This window comes from Engraulis encrasicolus, chromosome 24 (genome assembly GCF_034702125.1).
Source record: "Engraulis encrasicolus isolate BLACKSEA-1 chromosome 24, IST_EnEncr_1.0, whole genome shotgun sequence".
Lineage (NCBI taxonomy): Eukaryota > Metazoa > Chordata > Actinopteri > Clupeiformes > Engraulidae > Engraulis > Engraulis encrasicolus.
The window spans coordinates 5,333,984-5,346,483 of record NC_085880.1 but is presented as its reverse complement, the minus strand read 5'-3'; the positions used below and the strand labels follow the sequence as shown (position 1 = coordinate 5,346,483).

At 43.3% G+C, this 12,500-nt stretch overlaps 1 protein-coding gene across 3 annotated transcripts in view; it reads left to right on the top strand.

Moving 5' to 3' along the window:
* tjap1 (tight junction associated protein 1 (peripheral)) overlaps positions 1-12,500 on the top strand; it is a 155,016-nt gene that overhangs the window by 17,868 nt on the left and 124,648 nt on the right. Inside the window, exon 1 of one of the 3 annotated variants that reach the window (XM_063191584.1) lies at positions 11,760-11,865. The exons of the other annotated variants lie outside the window; for them this stretch is intronic. The gene's annotated coding sequence lies outside the window, so the exon portion shown is untranslated. Of the gene's footprint in view, positions 1-11,759; positions 11,866-12,500 lie in introns of those variants that run through there. 3 annotated transcript variants of the gene reach the window in all.

Genomic DNA, 12,500 nt, shown 5'->3' with positions numbered 1-12,500 from the left:
ACACACACACACACACAAACACACACACCACCATATTTCTTCATTACGACCGGATCTAGTGAAAAGACGTAAATCTGAATTGTAACAGATTTCTTTCAAAGGGATATGCGTGGGAGAGGGAATAGAAAGAGGCCGCCAAGTGTGTGGAAGAAAGAATAATAGCTGTGTGTGTGTGTGTGTGTGTGTGTGTGAGTGTGTGAGTGTGTGAGTGAGTGTGTGTGTGTGTGTGTGTGTGTGTGTGTGAGTGTGTGAGTGTGTGAGTGAGTGAGAGTATTTGTGTAAGAGAGAGTCAACAAAGAGGTGTGTGTGTGTGCGTGGGTGTGTGTGTGTGTGTGTGTGTGTGGTGTCTTTTCCCAATCGCCTTTTCAGAAAAGAGAGACACACAGAAAACAGGATTCTCTTTGAGTCTGTTACATCACAGGGGTTGAGCTGTGGGAACATCTGTTGAATACCTCCAATGAGCACCACGGAGGATTGACTGAAGGATGAACAACACTGAGGAGGGAAAGATGCATGGGGTGCGGTTGCTGGAGGAAGGGTGGAAGATGGAGTAAGAAAGATGTATTGGGGTCATTTCACGTGAAATCAGACACTAAACAGACATGTTTAGCAGCAAGGTAGCACCCCAGAACTGCATTTGTATGAATCTGACACCAATATTTAGCGAGAAACAGACTAGCAAAGGTTTACATATGAGGGTAGGACACCATACATTCAGCCTTGATTATATCAGTGAGTGTAAGTCACAAAAAGATGTCTGAGGTGTTGTTTGAAAGCTCTTTTCTGACTCCTACACATTACACACACACAGCATGGAATATAACAACCTTCAGAATATGAATTATGATACATTGAAAAATTAAGAAAAGGAAGAAAGGAGTCGCACACTGGAGCTGGATGCAAAAACAAAAACTGTATTAAACAAAGCCGAAAAAAGTAAATAAAACCGACAGACAAGGGACAAACGTTTCGGGTCTAGCCCATCATCAGTGTACCCGAGAAGATGGAGCGAGAGAAGCAGAAGAAGGGAAGGAAGAAGTGAAGAGTGGATAGAGCAGGAGAGAGGAGATGAATGGGATGGTGTGATGAGAAAGATAGAGGAAGCAATATGTGGTAAGATAAGAAAAAGGGATGAACGTTAGAGGTATGGAGGTTGATGTGGATTTGAGTGATGGGAAGGGTGTGTGTGTGTGTGTGTGTGTGTGTGTGTGTGTGTGTGTGTGTGTGTGTGTGTGTGTGTGTGTGTGTGTGTGTGTGTGTGTCAGTCTTTCAATTATATGCAACAGACGGTGCATGTTTTTTTGTGTGTGACTTTTTTTGAAGTCGTGACTAGGTGTGTTTCATAAACTGTGAAAGTGTATGGTAATGAAGAAGTGTTAAACATAGACAGCTCACAGCTGTTAAGTGTGTGTGTGTGTGTGTGTGTGTGTGTGTGTGTGTGTGTGTGTGTGTGTGTGTGTGTGTGTGTGTGTGTGTGTGTGTGTGTGTGTGTGTGTGTGTGTGTGTGTGTGTGGGCGCTTGTGCTTATGTGTATGTGTGGGTGTTTGCTGAGCTTTGATTTGATTTAGAGCAGGATTTCAGAAAAAAAACAGTGTTTCATGTCACCATCTGTGTGTGTGTGTGTGTGTGTGTGTGTGTGTGCGCGTGTGTGTGTGTGTGTGCGCACGCGCGTGCGTGCGTTGTGTGCGCGCGTGCGCACGCAAGTGTGTGTTTGTGTGCATATGTCTGTCTTGTTGTTAGCCTGATTATCATCAACTTTCAAATCTCTTCGAGACTTGTCTGACCAAGAGCATATCAATCGACATTTCCCAAACGGCATGGTTGACCCACCTCCCTTGGTTTGCTACCGGTTATGCTTCCCGACGTAGTGGGAGGAGTTCCCGATTTTTCTGTCGCTCAGAAACCATATTTGTATTGCTCCTGGCCTGACTAGAAGCAACGCTGCATGCTGCATCGCTAGGAGGGCACGGTTGAGCTATCTTGTTGTGCCTCTCTGTCTGTTTTCTTGCTGCATAGTCTATAGGGTTGACTAGTAAGTGATTGTGATTGATAGTTCAAATGAATGATGGTCAGTCCCTGTTAATTTAACGGCACATGACGTATTCTCATTCTTGATGCCATGCATCATGCAACTTGCTGCTCAGTGTTGGAAAAGTTTGGAACAGTTTGGAAAAGATCAGTGCAAAAATGTATCATAATACATTCTCATTGCTTTGCTCATTTTTTATTCTTATGCATCACAAAGCATTGCAAAACTTCTCTTGTACATCCTCTGTTTACAATATCTCCCTCTCCCCTTCTGCCCTCTCTCTCTCTCTTTCTTTCTCTCTGTCTATCCTTCTCCCACTTTCTCTCCTCCCTCTGCTCTGTCTCTCCTCTGTTCACCCTCCCCGTTGAGCCCTGACTGTGGTAATTGTGCTGTAAATAAAAGTGATTCTTCCCGGCCATAACGAGCTTGTTTGCCTGATTCGCAGCGTCTCGTTAACGAGCTGCCGGTCCTATTAAGCTTTGTTCTTTGTAAATGTTAGGTTTTTTTTCCCTTTTATTTTTTATTTAATTTCTAGCCTGTGTGTGTGTGTGCGTGTGTGGTTTATGTGGTTTATGTGGTTTACCGGTATGCATGTTTTATGCGATTATGTAGTTGAGAGAGGCGGAGAGAGTGCATGTGTGTAGTGTGTGTGAGTGTGTGAGTGTATGTAGGTAGATGCAGTTTGTTGTTGTTTTGTAGACCATGTTGAGGTCAGAAGATGAACGTGGAATAAGGTTGGGTATTGGCAAATTCAATGCACATCACGATACACAAGCCACGATGCGATTCCATCGTGATGCGTTGTAATATTTACTTCAAATACAGCTTATTTGTCAGTTGCTGTGTAGCATTCATAAATCAATTTTATTTAAGCTTTCACCATCTGGAGAGAGCTTCCATTACAACAGAAATGTTACCTACTCTACTGAGCAAAATGAACCAGTGGAAGATTCTATTTTATTATTATTATTAAATAATCAATTGTCATGAATCGATGCAGTATATCATGAAAATAAGTAAGCTTATCACAGTACATTGTCATGAATCAATGCAGTATATAAAATATGTATTGCGATGCATTGTCATGACGTCATTGTCATTCTTTGTCATTCATTGTCATTCTTTGCACACGGCTAATGTATAACACGATGAGTAAGGGGGAGAGGGAGCGTTTAAATGAGTGACAGAGAGAGAGGGAGCATCTCAAGGGTAGAGGCAGCAGTAAGATAAGGTACAGATGCTTCTGATCCTTAGCACACACACGCACACATACACACACACACACACACACACACACACACACACACACACACACACACACACACACACACACACACACACACACACACACACACACACACACACACACACACACACACACACACACACACAGTTTTGAGTTCAGACCCATGAACTCAGGCACTCCACTCAGCCTCTTTTACACACACACACACACACACACACACACACACACACACACACACACACACACACACACACACACACACACACACACACATACACACACACACACACACTCAGTTTTGAGTTCAGACCCATGAACTCAGGCACTCTACTCAGCCTCTTTTACACACACACACACACACACACACACACACACACACACACACACACACACACACACACACACACACACACACACACACACACACACACACACACACACACACACACCTCTCGCTCTCTCCCGGCCGTCCCTGGCCAGAGTGTCAGTGCTGTCAGGTCGTGTTTCTCTGCCCTGTTAGACTAATGCACAGAGTGCAGTACATTATTACTCTGACAGGAAGCTCTCCTTCTCCCCAGTCTCTTGCAGTCGCTTTCACTTGCTTTCACTTTTTCATTCTTTTTCCGCTCCTAAGCCTTTATGTTCTTGTGCTTATGGTCTTGTGTTATACTACATCCTGCACACAGTCCATTATATACTTTAAAGGGACACTGTGCAGGAAATGGTCAAAAAAGGTACTGCAACTATGCTGCTTATTGAAATTGGGCTTCCTATTGCCAAATTTGATCTTTACATGAAAGATACCTAGTATTAAACAAATATTTTCTAGTATGGTCCAAGTACAGTAATTTTTGCAGCTAAAAATGGCTATTTTTGGAAATTCAAAATGGCGAACTATGGAGAAGATCCTCCTTTTCATGTATGAAAAGTGCAATTTTTCCAGTCATAATGAATACTTAGAATTTGATGCTGGTGGTAAGTATTCATGAAAAAGGTAACATTAGTGAATGGGCAGCATGAATTCTGGAAATAAACAACTAAGAATCTCACACAGTGTCCCTTTAATGCACACTGCATGACGTTTAGGTCATTGGGGCCTTCAGGTGTCTATCATGTACTATTGTGTGTTCTCACTTGAAGTAGGTCTGAACGACGGACACGTTGTGAGTGATTAAAAATGCAAGTGTAACGGAAGTGAAGATAGTTCTGTATTACATTTTTGAGGACCTCTTGTTTGACATTGAGATTAGAAGGACCCACACTGAAATTAGAGTAGTTTGTATGACGGGAGAGTAGAGATAGCAGGGTGTGTGCGTGTGCGTGTGTGTGTGTGTGTGTGTGTGTGTGTTAGTAAAGAGGTCACACTAGTCTGAGATATGATTGTGAATGTAGGGTGAGCAAGGACAGGAGAAGATATGGTGAAGAGGAGAGATAACACACAACAGCACACACACACACACACACACACACACACACACACACACACACACACACACACACACACACACACACACACACACACACACACACACACACACACACACACACACACACACACACATAACTTAATGCCCACAGGCTCTCTGGCTTTCTGTTTTGTTCTCGCCTATGGAGAAAAGGAAAGCAGACCTAGAGACATGTACCCTGAAAACAACACTTAATTTCTAGGTAAGCACTTAGGCTCCAACGTCGCATACACACACACACACACACACACACACACACACACACACACACACACACACACACACACACACACACACACACACACACACACACACACACACACACACACACATATGCAACAGGGGAAGAGGTTTAAAGCAGCCAAATGCTTTTAGAGCATTAGAACTTTGCAGAGAAACAATGAAAGAACAAAATCGACACCCTCCTCCCACTATAAAACATGCTTTAAAGGTGCAGTGTGTAATATTTTCAGTAGTTAATTTCCAGAATTCACACTGTCCATTCATAAATATTACCTTTTTAACAAATGCTTACCACCACCATGAAATTTTAAGTATTCATTATGACTGGCAAAATTGCATTTTACATGAAAAGGGAAATCTTCTCCATGGTCTGCCATTTTTAATTTACAGAAGCATTTTTAGCTGCAAAACTTAACTTATGAGGAGATTTCAGTCCTTTCTCCTGGATGTCTAAGGAACGCCCAGAAAATATTCTTAGAATTTTTTTTAAGATGCAAGTGCACCTGGATTTGTTAAATTTCTCTGAAATGAACCCACTGTTATGCTTCTGCCATCCAAATACCCTGCCGCCCCTCCTGCCTGGGCCTTCGTCCTATCTCGTATCAAAGGAAGCGTTCAGCTAAAGAGCTCTATCTAAGAAGTCCGCTCTGGACAGGTGCACTGGGCACTGTGCAGCACACACTAAGCACACCTGATCATTCCCCAGAATATTCTCTCTCTCTTTCTCTTACTTTCTCTCTTTCTCTCTCTCTCTCTCTCTCTTACACACACTTTGATGGTTGCAGCTGAAGCGAGCCAGTCCCAAAGTCAAGTTAAGCCTGGGCCAGTTTATCAGCACCCTGCAGACTTCACAGCTGGGAACACACACACACACACACACACACACACACACACACACACGACACACGACACACGACACACGACACACACACACACACACACACACACACACACACACACACACACACTGACAGTTTCCATATACCCCCATAATAGCCTTAATAGTGTACCTACTGAGAGTGATCTTCACACTTTTCTTGCACCTTTTTGGGTTTGCTTTTTGGAAGTGTTCCCTGGTCGTCTAGGACAGTGTTTCCCAACCTTTTTTGTCTCATGTACCCCCTTAGCCTTTCCGTTGTGCCATGATTACCCCCTTTACATAACTTTTTCTATTGCAGTGTGACTATGCTCCATGTATTTGTTAAAATTATTTTTTTCCACGTACCCCCTGAGGTGTATTCGCATACCCCTAGTGGTATACGTACCCCTGGTTGGGAAACACTGGTCTAGGACAGTGTTTCTTAACAGGGGTGCTGGGGCACCCTGGGATGCCGCGGGCCCCTCTCAGGGGTGCCGCGGAAACGTGGCTGATGAATAAATTATGTAATATGATACATATTTGTTTAAAAATTTGTTTAAATTGATAAGTTAATGCTAGTCAGTGGAATCTTTCATCTGCCATTTACTTACAATAAAGAAAATATAGGTCGCCCCAGTCAGCTGCAACTTTGAATGTAGGTTGTATGACGTCTCCAAATATGTTACTTTTCTAAGCTTTTGTGGTATCGGATGCGATGCCATGTTATGGCTTGTTGGTTTGGGGTGCCTTGAAATTTTCCTTGAATTAAAACACTGGTCTAGGAGGCCCTCATAGTGCATTCATGGTGCGTTCTTTTTAGGTGTTTTTCTGGGTGCCTTTTCGGGCTAGCACTCCTAACCATAACAGAAGGGAGTGTTTCATTAGAGTAGCGGACGTGTGCATGTGTCAACCTGCAGCCTGCCACTGTTGGCCATGGGTGGGGAGTAGCCTACATACCAGCAGGCACCGGCTTAGTATAACATGTCTGTGTCTGTATTTGCACGGGTGTGTTTGTGTGAGTGTATCGGCATGTGTAGGTCTGTATGCTATGTGTCTGTGTTTGTATTGGTGTGTGTGTGTAAGCTGCAAGTGAGTGTGTTGGCACATCTGTGTGTGTGTTTAATCTATATCTGTATACCTGTGTTCGTGATTTTTTTTACATGTCTGTGTTTGTCTGTGTGTGTGTGTGTGTGTGTGTGTGTGTGTGTGTGTGTGTGTGTGTGTGTGTGTGTGTGTGTGTGTGTGTGTGTGTGTGTGTGTGTGTGTGTGTGTGTGTGTGTGTGTGTGTGTGTGTGTTTGCCTATGATGTGTGTGTGTGTCTTGCGTTCGCTTGTGTTTTCCTGGGTGTGTGTGCAAGTGATGACTTGATCAAAGTCAACATGAAGGCGGTGCCATGTCATTCACTGGATTAACCTGGGAAGGCCATCTGTGGCTGTGTCACACAGTGTGTGTGTGTCTGTTATGTATATGCGTGGTGTTCATGTGATGACTTGAGGGTAAGGGTAAAGGTATCTGTCACCTGAGATAACCTGGTTGCATTATGTAGGACGGCATCTGTGCTCCACACTGAGTAATCTCTGATGGCCCAGGCTTGACTCTTCCTCAGCTGTAACTAACTAGAACACTTCCTTTCAATTACTGGTATGAACTCATTTAAAATAAGTTACTTGGTATTATTGTTAGTAATGGTGTTGTTGTTGTTGCGTCTACTTTTGTTTCATCATACCTACCTTGGCCATTTCATAATCACATACAATAAAACAATAAAACTAGACAAACAAATCATTTTGACCCGGTCATTGAATTCTGTCAGTGACTGACTGTCCAATAGATTATGACAGCTTGGCAGCCTTCTTTCTGTTTATGTGCCTGCGAATCATAATAGTTTCTTTTATGGCCGTTTTCTCCTCACAAAAATGGATAGTGAGCTGGCTAATTGCTTTGTAATCACCTTTTGCCTATTCAAATGTCCTTTTTTGTCTCAAAGTTGTTTACTTTATGCTCTTTTTTTATTCTACGCATTTCCTATTTTCAAACCTCTTTGTTTTTATTTCTGTCAGTTTTATGTTCCCGCATTTATTTATGCCAAGCAGATTGGATTGCATTTATGTATGAGATGCGCTATATAAATAAACCCTGCCCCGCTTTGATTACAATCTCTGTTAGCTAATTGCGCAGTCTCCCTCTCTTGCTTACACGTCTTCTGTTTTTCTGTGTCCTTCTCCGTGAAGTCTCCTTCTGTAGCGTTCCTCTTGTTGCACTCCTGCTGCCGCATCCTTTTAAGTGCGCACTTCTGCTTCACGCACTCTCGCAGTAGAGTGTCCTTGTCACAGTGTACTGTAGTGTTCTACTGTACTCTAGCATGCTCCTTATGTTATGCATTATACATGCACAAACAAGGTTTGTGTGCGCGGGGACGGGGGCAGTGCGAGCGCAAGAGGTTCACGGGGTGTTCGGTTGTCCTTTTCTCACCGGACGGACTGCAATGCTCATTCTATCCGTGGGAATCAGCATCCCGTCCCAGCCTTCCTAGACCATACATTCCAATGGGAGCCGGTTTGTAGAACGCGCACGCACACCCACAGGAGCTCTATTTATCTATTAAGTTGCAACGCGCACCTGCCAGCTCCCGCCCATGCACCATGGCGCTGACACTGGGCTTTGGTGTGAAAGGAGTGATCTGTTTTGATGTTTGCTAGCCATTTCGGACTGAGCAAGGATACATTGGGATATATTTCGCCTATGCCCCGTGCTTGCAGTGTGACTGACCCGTTAGTGTGCCCTTCTGTAGTTCCCTTTTCATGACTGGAGATCATGTTGATGTAGTGCCCTTCTAAGGCTTCTTAGTGCAGTGCCCTACTAGCCTGGTCCTGACCATCCCATAATACTACCATTTCCATTTCGTATTCATGGTCCGGACTTTGTTTGATCTGACGCGATTGCAGGAAGCAGGAAGGACATTTTTGGAAAAATCAGGATTTAACTTATAAGAGTGATTCTCTAATTCGCCTACACTTTTAAGTCCGTGGATTTTATTTGGCAATTCCACTAACTATTAACTGCATCCAATGATGTTTTGGACATTAGAAAACATTTATCTTTCATATAATACAGAAAGTGTAGACATAGCATTATTTCCCTCAGCAAGAATGAATATTTAATACTGGTTTTGGGCGTTTTCATGCCGTCCTGTTTTCCAAATGTCAGATTCAGTCTTCATATTAGCATGTAAAGAAACTTGTTTTGCCCAAGACGATTGCAAATGTTGATTCACAGTAATCATCACAATATGACAAAACTGTCAGGAAGACCACTGTCCTTTCCATTATACATGAAATTTGCCATTTTGTGTGTGTCCACGAAAACTGTGTTAACCGTGTCACGGTCTGAAACCTCCTCCACAAATCAGTAATGGTTTGGTCTTAGGCCATACGAATAACATCACGTGATGTCATAACCTCTTTGGCAGGATACGGGAAGACTTTTTGGTAAATTTTGAGCCCCATCCTTCCATAATTTAATCCATTCTTTTTCATGTTCTCATAGCGGGAAAATTGCCTGTCAACTGTGTTATCAACATATTCATAAGAATCTGAATTAGAAATCACATGTAGAAAAACACAGATACAGCATACAGATACATGAATTGATTAAGGTGTTGTGGTGGAACTTCTGAGGTCCTCAGTTAGCACAACACTATAAAAATGGCTGAAATGTCAACGGTGTTACCGTCAATGGTGTTACAATTAAGTATGACAGTCAGGGTTGCCAGATGAGGCTGATGATTTCCAGCCCAAAAAATGATCAAAATCCGCCCTAAAAACCCGCCCAATTCTATTGATTTATATGGCAGTGGGAAGGTTTTTCTGATAGATGCCATTTTTACCCGCACACGGCCATCCTAAGCAGCCCAATTGGGCGGGAACCAGCCCAATCTGGCAACACTGATGACTGTTGAGGAGGAGTATGTTTTTGCCAATTTATATCCATATTGACAGACAAACAAACAAAATAATTTGTGTTCTAGGGAGATGGGTTTGTCTGCTCTGTTTTTTTTCTCCTAAAAAAGTCTCCGACTTGTTCCCCTGCACTGTTGACCGTAACACAGTTGAGTAACACGGTTGACTGTTTTGAAAGTGTTTTTGCGCTATTGATCCCTTATGTGTTGGAAAAATCCTATGAACATACACTAGGGATTATCTCTGGAGAAGGAAGTCTTGTGTAAGGAGGGTGACTATATTCAAATCAGACGTTACAGGGATTTATGATGAAAAGTGTGTCAGTCTGTATCACAGTGGCTCATAAAATCCTACTTATGAAGCTCAACAATCACATTTTCTATATCAGTTGCACAGATTAATGACAACTTTACTGCTAAGGGACATAAGCACTTTCAAACATATATTGTTTCAACTCTGTAGTATTTTTATATATGTTTGAAATGACATAGTATTTGTCCATAACACTGTTGACAAAATAATTAAGCAAATGTTCGCTTTCATTAGAGTATTTATCAAATGATTTAAGATTAAGCTTGGCAATTTGTTTGTTTGGAAACTTAAATATATACACTATGTTAACATCTAGGTCATTTAGTTGAAAAAAAATACTGATAATTGACATTTTGCTTTTGCCAAAAGCGTAGGGGAATCGTAGAATCACTCATAAGTTGTTGAACAAACATGTCTGACGTCTATCTATGGCGATGTAGGAGCGTTTAACAGACATGTCTGACAGAACATCCTACCGTAGGATAAAATTACAAGGTAGAACCGCTTGTCAGAACACCGGCGAAAATCCTACCGGTCAACATCGCTCACCAGAAGACAGGTACCAGACGTAGTGCGGAGCCAAGTGTCTTGGCGGAAGTACGTAGGATGGCGCGCGAGGCTAGTGCCCTACTGTATTGGCTCTACATCTTACAGCAGAGGTGGAAAGACTGGACTCACAGTACGAGATTACGAGTCCTGCTTAGGTTTCCTCTCTGCCTTACCTGTCAACACGATTGTTTTCACTAAACCTTGCCTGAGGGGTGTGGTAATTAGGATCCACTGGTTCGTTGAATTGATGGGAACAAAAATGTGGCAGGGTTTTTACTTTCTTCACTCTCTGTCTAGGAGCTCTGGAGTGCTATGCTGAAGTCTGTTCAGGTCAGGAAGCTTGTGTGTGTCTGTGTCTGTGTGCGTGTGCGCGTGCGCGTGTGTGTGTGTGTGTGTGTGTGTGTGTGGAAGTGTAGCTTTCTCTGTCTGTCTCCGCATGTCTGTGTGACTGCTTCTTCCTCTGGCAGGCTGGCATCATCTCTGCCCCCTGTCTTGGCTGTCTCTGGCTTTCTCTGAATCCCCCTGACATTGTTTGGCAACCAGACACAGCCTCCATGTGTGTGTGTGTGTGTGTGCGTGTGCGTGCGCGTGTGTGTGTGTGTGTGTGTGTGTGTGTGTGTGTGTGTGTGTGTGTGCGTGTGCGTGTGCGTGTGCGTGTGCGTGCGCGTGTGTGTGTTTGTAGTATACTGTGTGTGTACTGTTCGTGTGTGTATACTCTGTGTGTGTGTGTGTATGTACTGTGTGTGTATGCATGCGTGTGTGTGTGTACGAGCTACTGTTCTTCCCCCAGAGAGAGAGAGAGAGAGAGAGAGAGCGAGAGAGAGAGAGAGAGAGAGAGAGAGCGAGCGAGAGAGAGCGAGAGAGAGACTCTTCTCTTGCCCTGGCATTCCTTTGCTGCTGCCAGATTGCTCGTCCTCCCGCTCGGTTGCCGGGCAGCAGGAAATGCCGGAGCGCCTCCTGTAAACATCCACTGTTGTCTGGGGCTGACTCCGGCTCCCACACACACACACACACACACACACACACACACACACACACACACACACACACACACACACACACACACACACACACACACACACACACACACACACACACACACACACACACACACCGGTTTTGGGATCTGACTCTGGGTCTGGGGGGGCGGCTTAATGGTATTCTCTGCAAACTTCTCAAATATTTCCCAGAGTACAAAAGCGGTAAGGAGCAAGTTTGCATGTGTTGATTCACGTATGTGTTCTTTTGCCTTGATTATGATTAATACACTGTAAGAGGGTTACACTGTACTTTACTATTACTGAGAATCTTCAAAGGTGAAATAGCTTGCTGTTTGAAAAAGGAACATGGTAGTTTTTTTGTTGTGTAGATGGTTCATCACAAGGCTTTAGAACTTGTTGCTGAGGTATTAGCGTGCGTGTTATTGCTGAGGGATTTGCGTCGGGGCTACTGTTACTGTACTTTTCTATCTGCTTACTGAGGACCTTTGCAGATGAAATGGCTTACTGTTTGATGAGGAAACAAGAAGTTGTTATTGTCCTGAGCCAGTGAGTTAATTGTTGCTGAGGTATTAGCTTCTGTGCTACTGCAATACTTCTTTGAGAATGCTAATAGGCATAATAATAACAACCCTCACTGGGCTGTTAGTGGAGGTGTTGGGATCAAGGCTAACGCTACTTACAATGACTGCTTACTTTGCTTACTGAGAACCTTCACAATTGAAATGGCTTACTATTAGATGAGGAAACAAAGTTTCTCCTTGTCCTGAGGTAGTGTGCAATATTTGTTGCTGAGGTACGTATTTCGCATCTGTGCTACAGTAACTGCACTTCTGTGA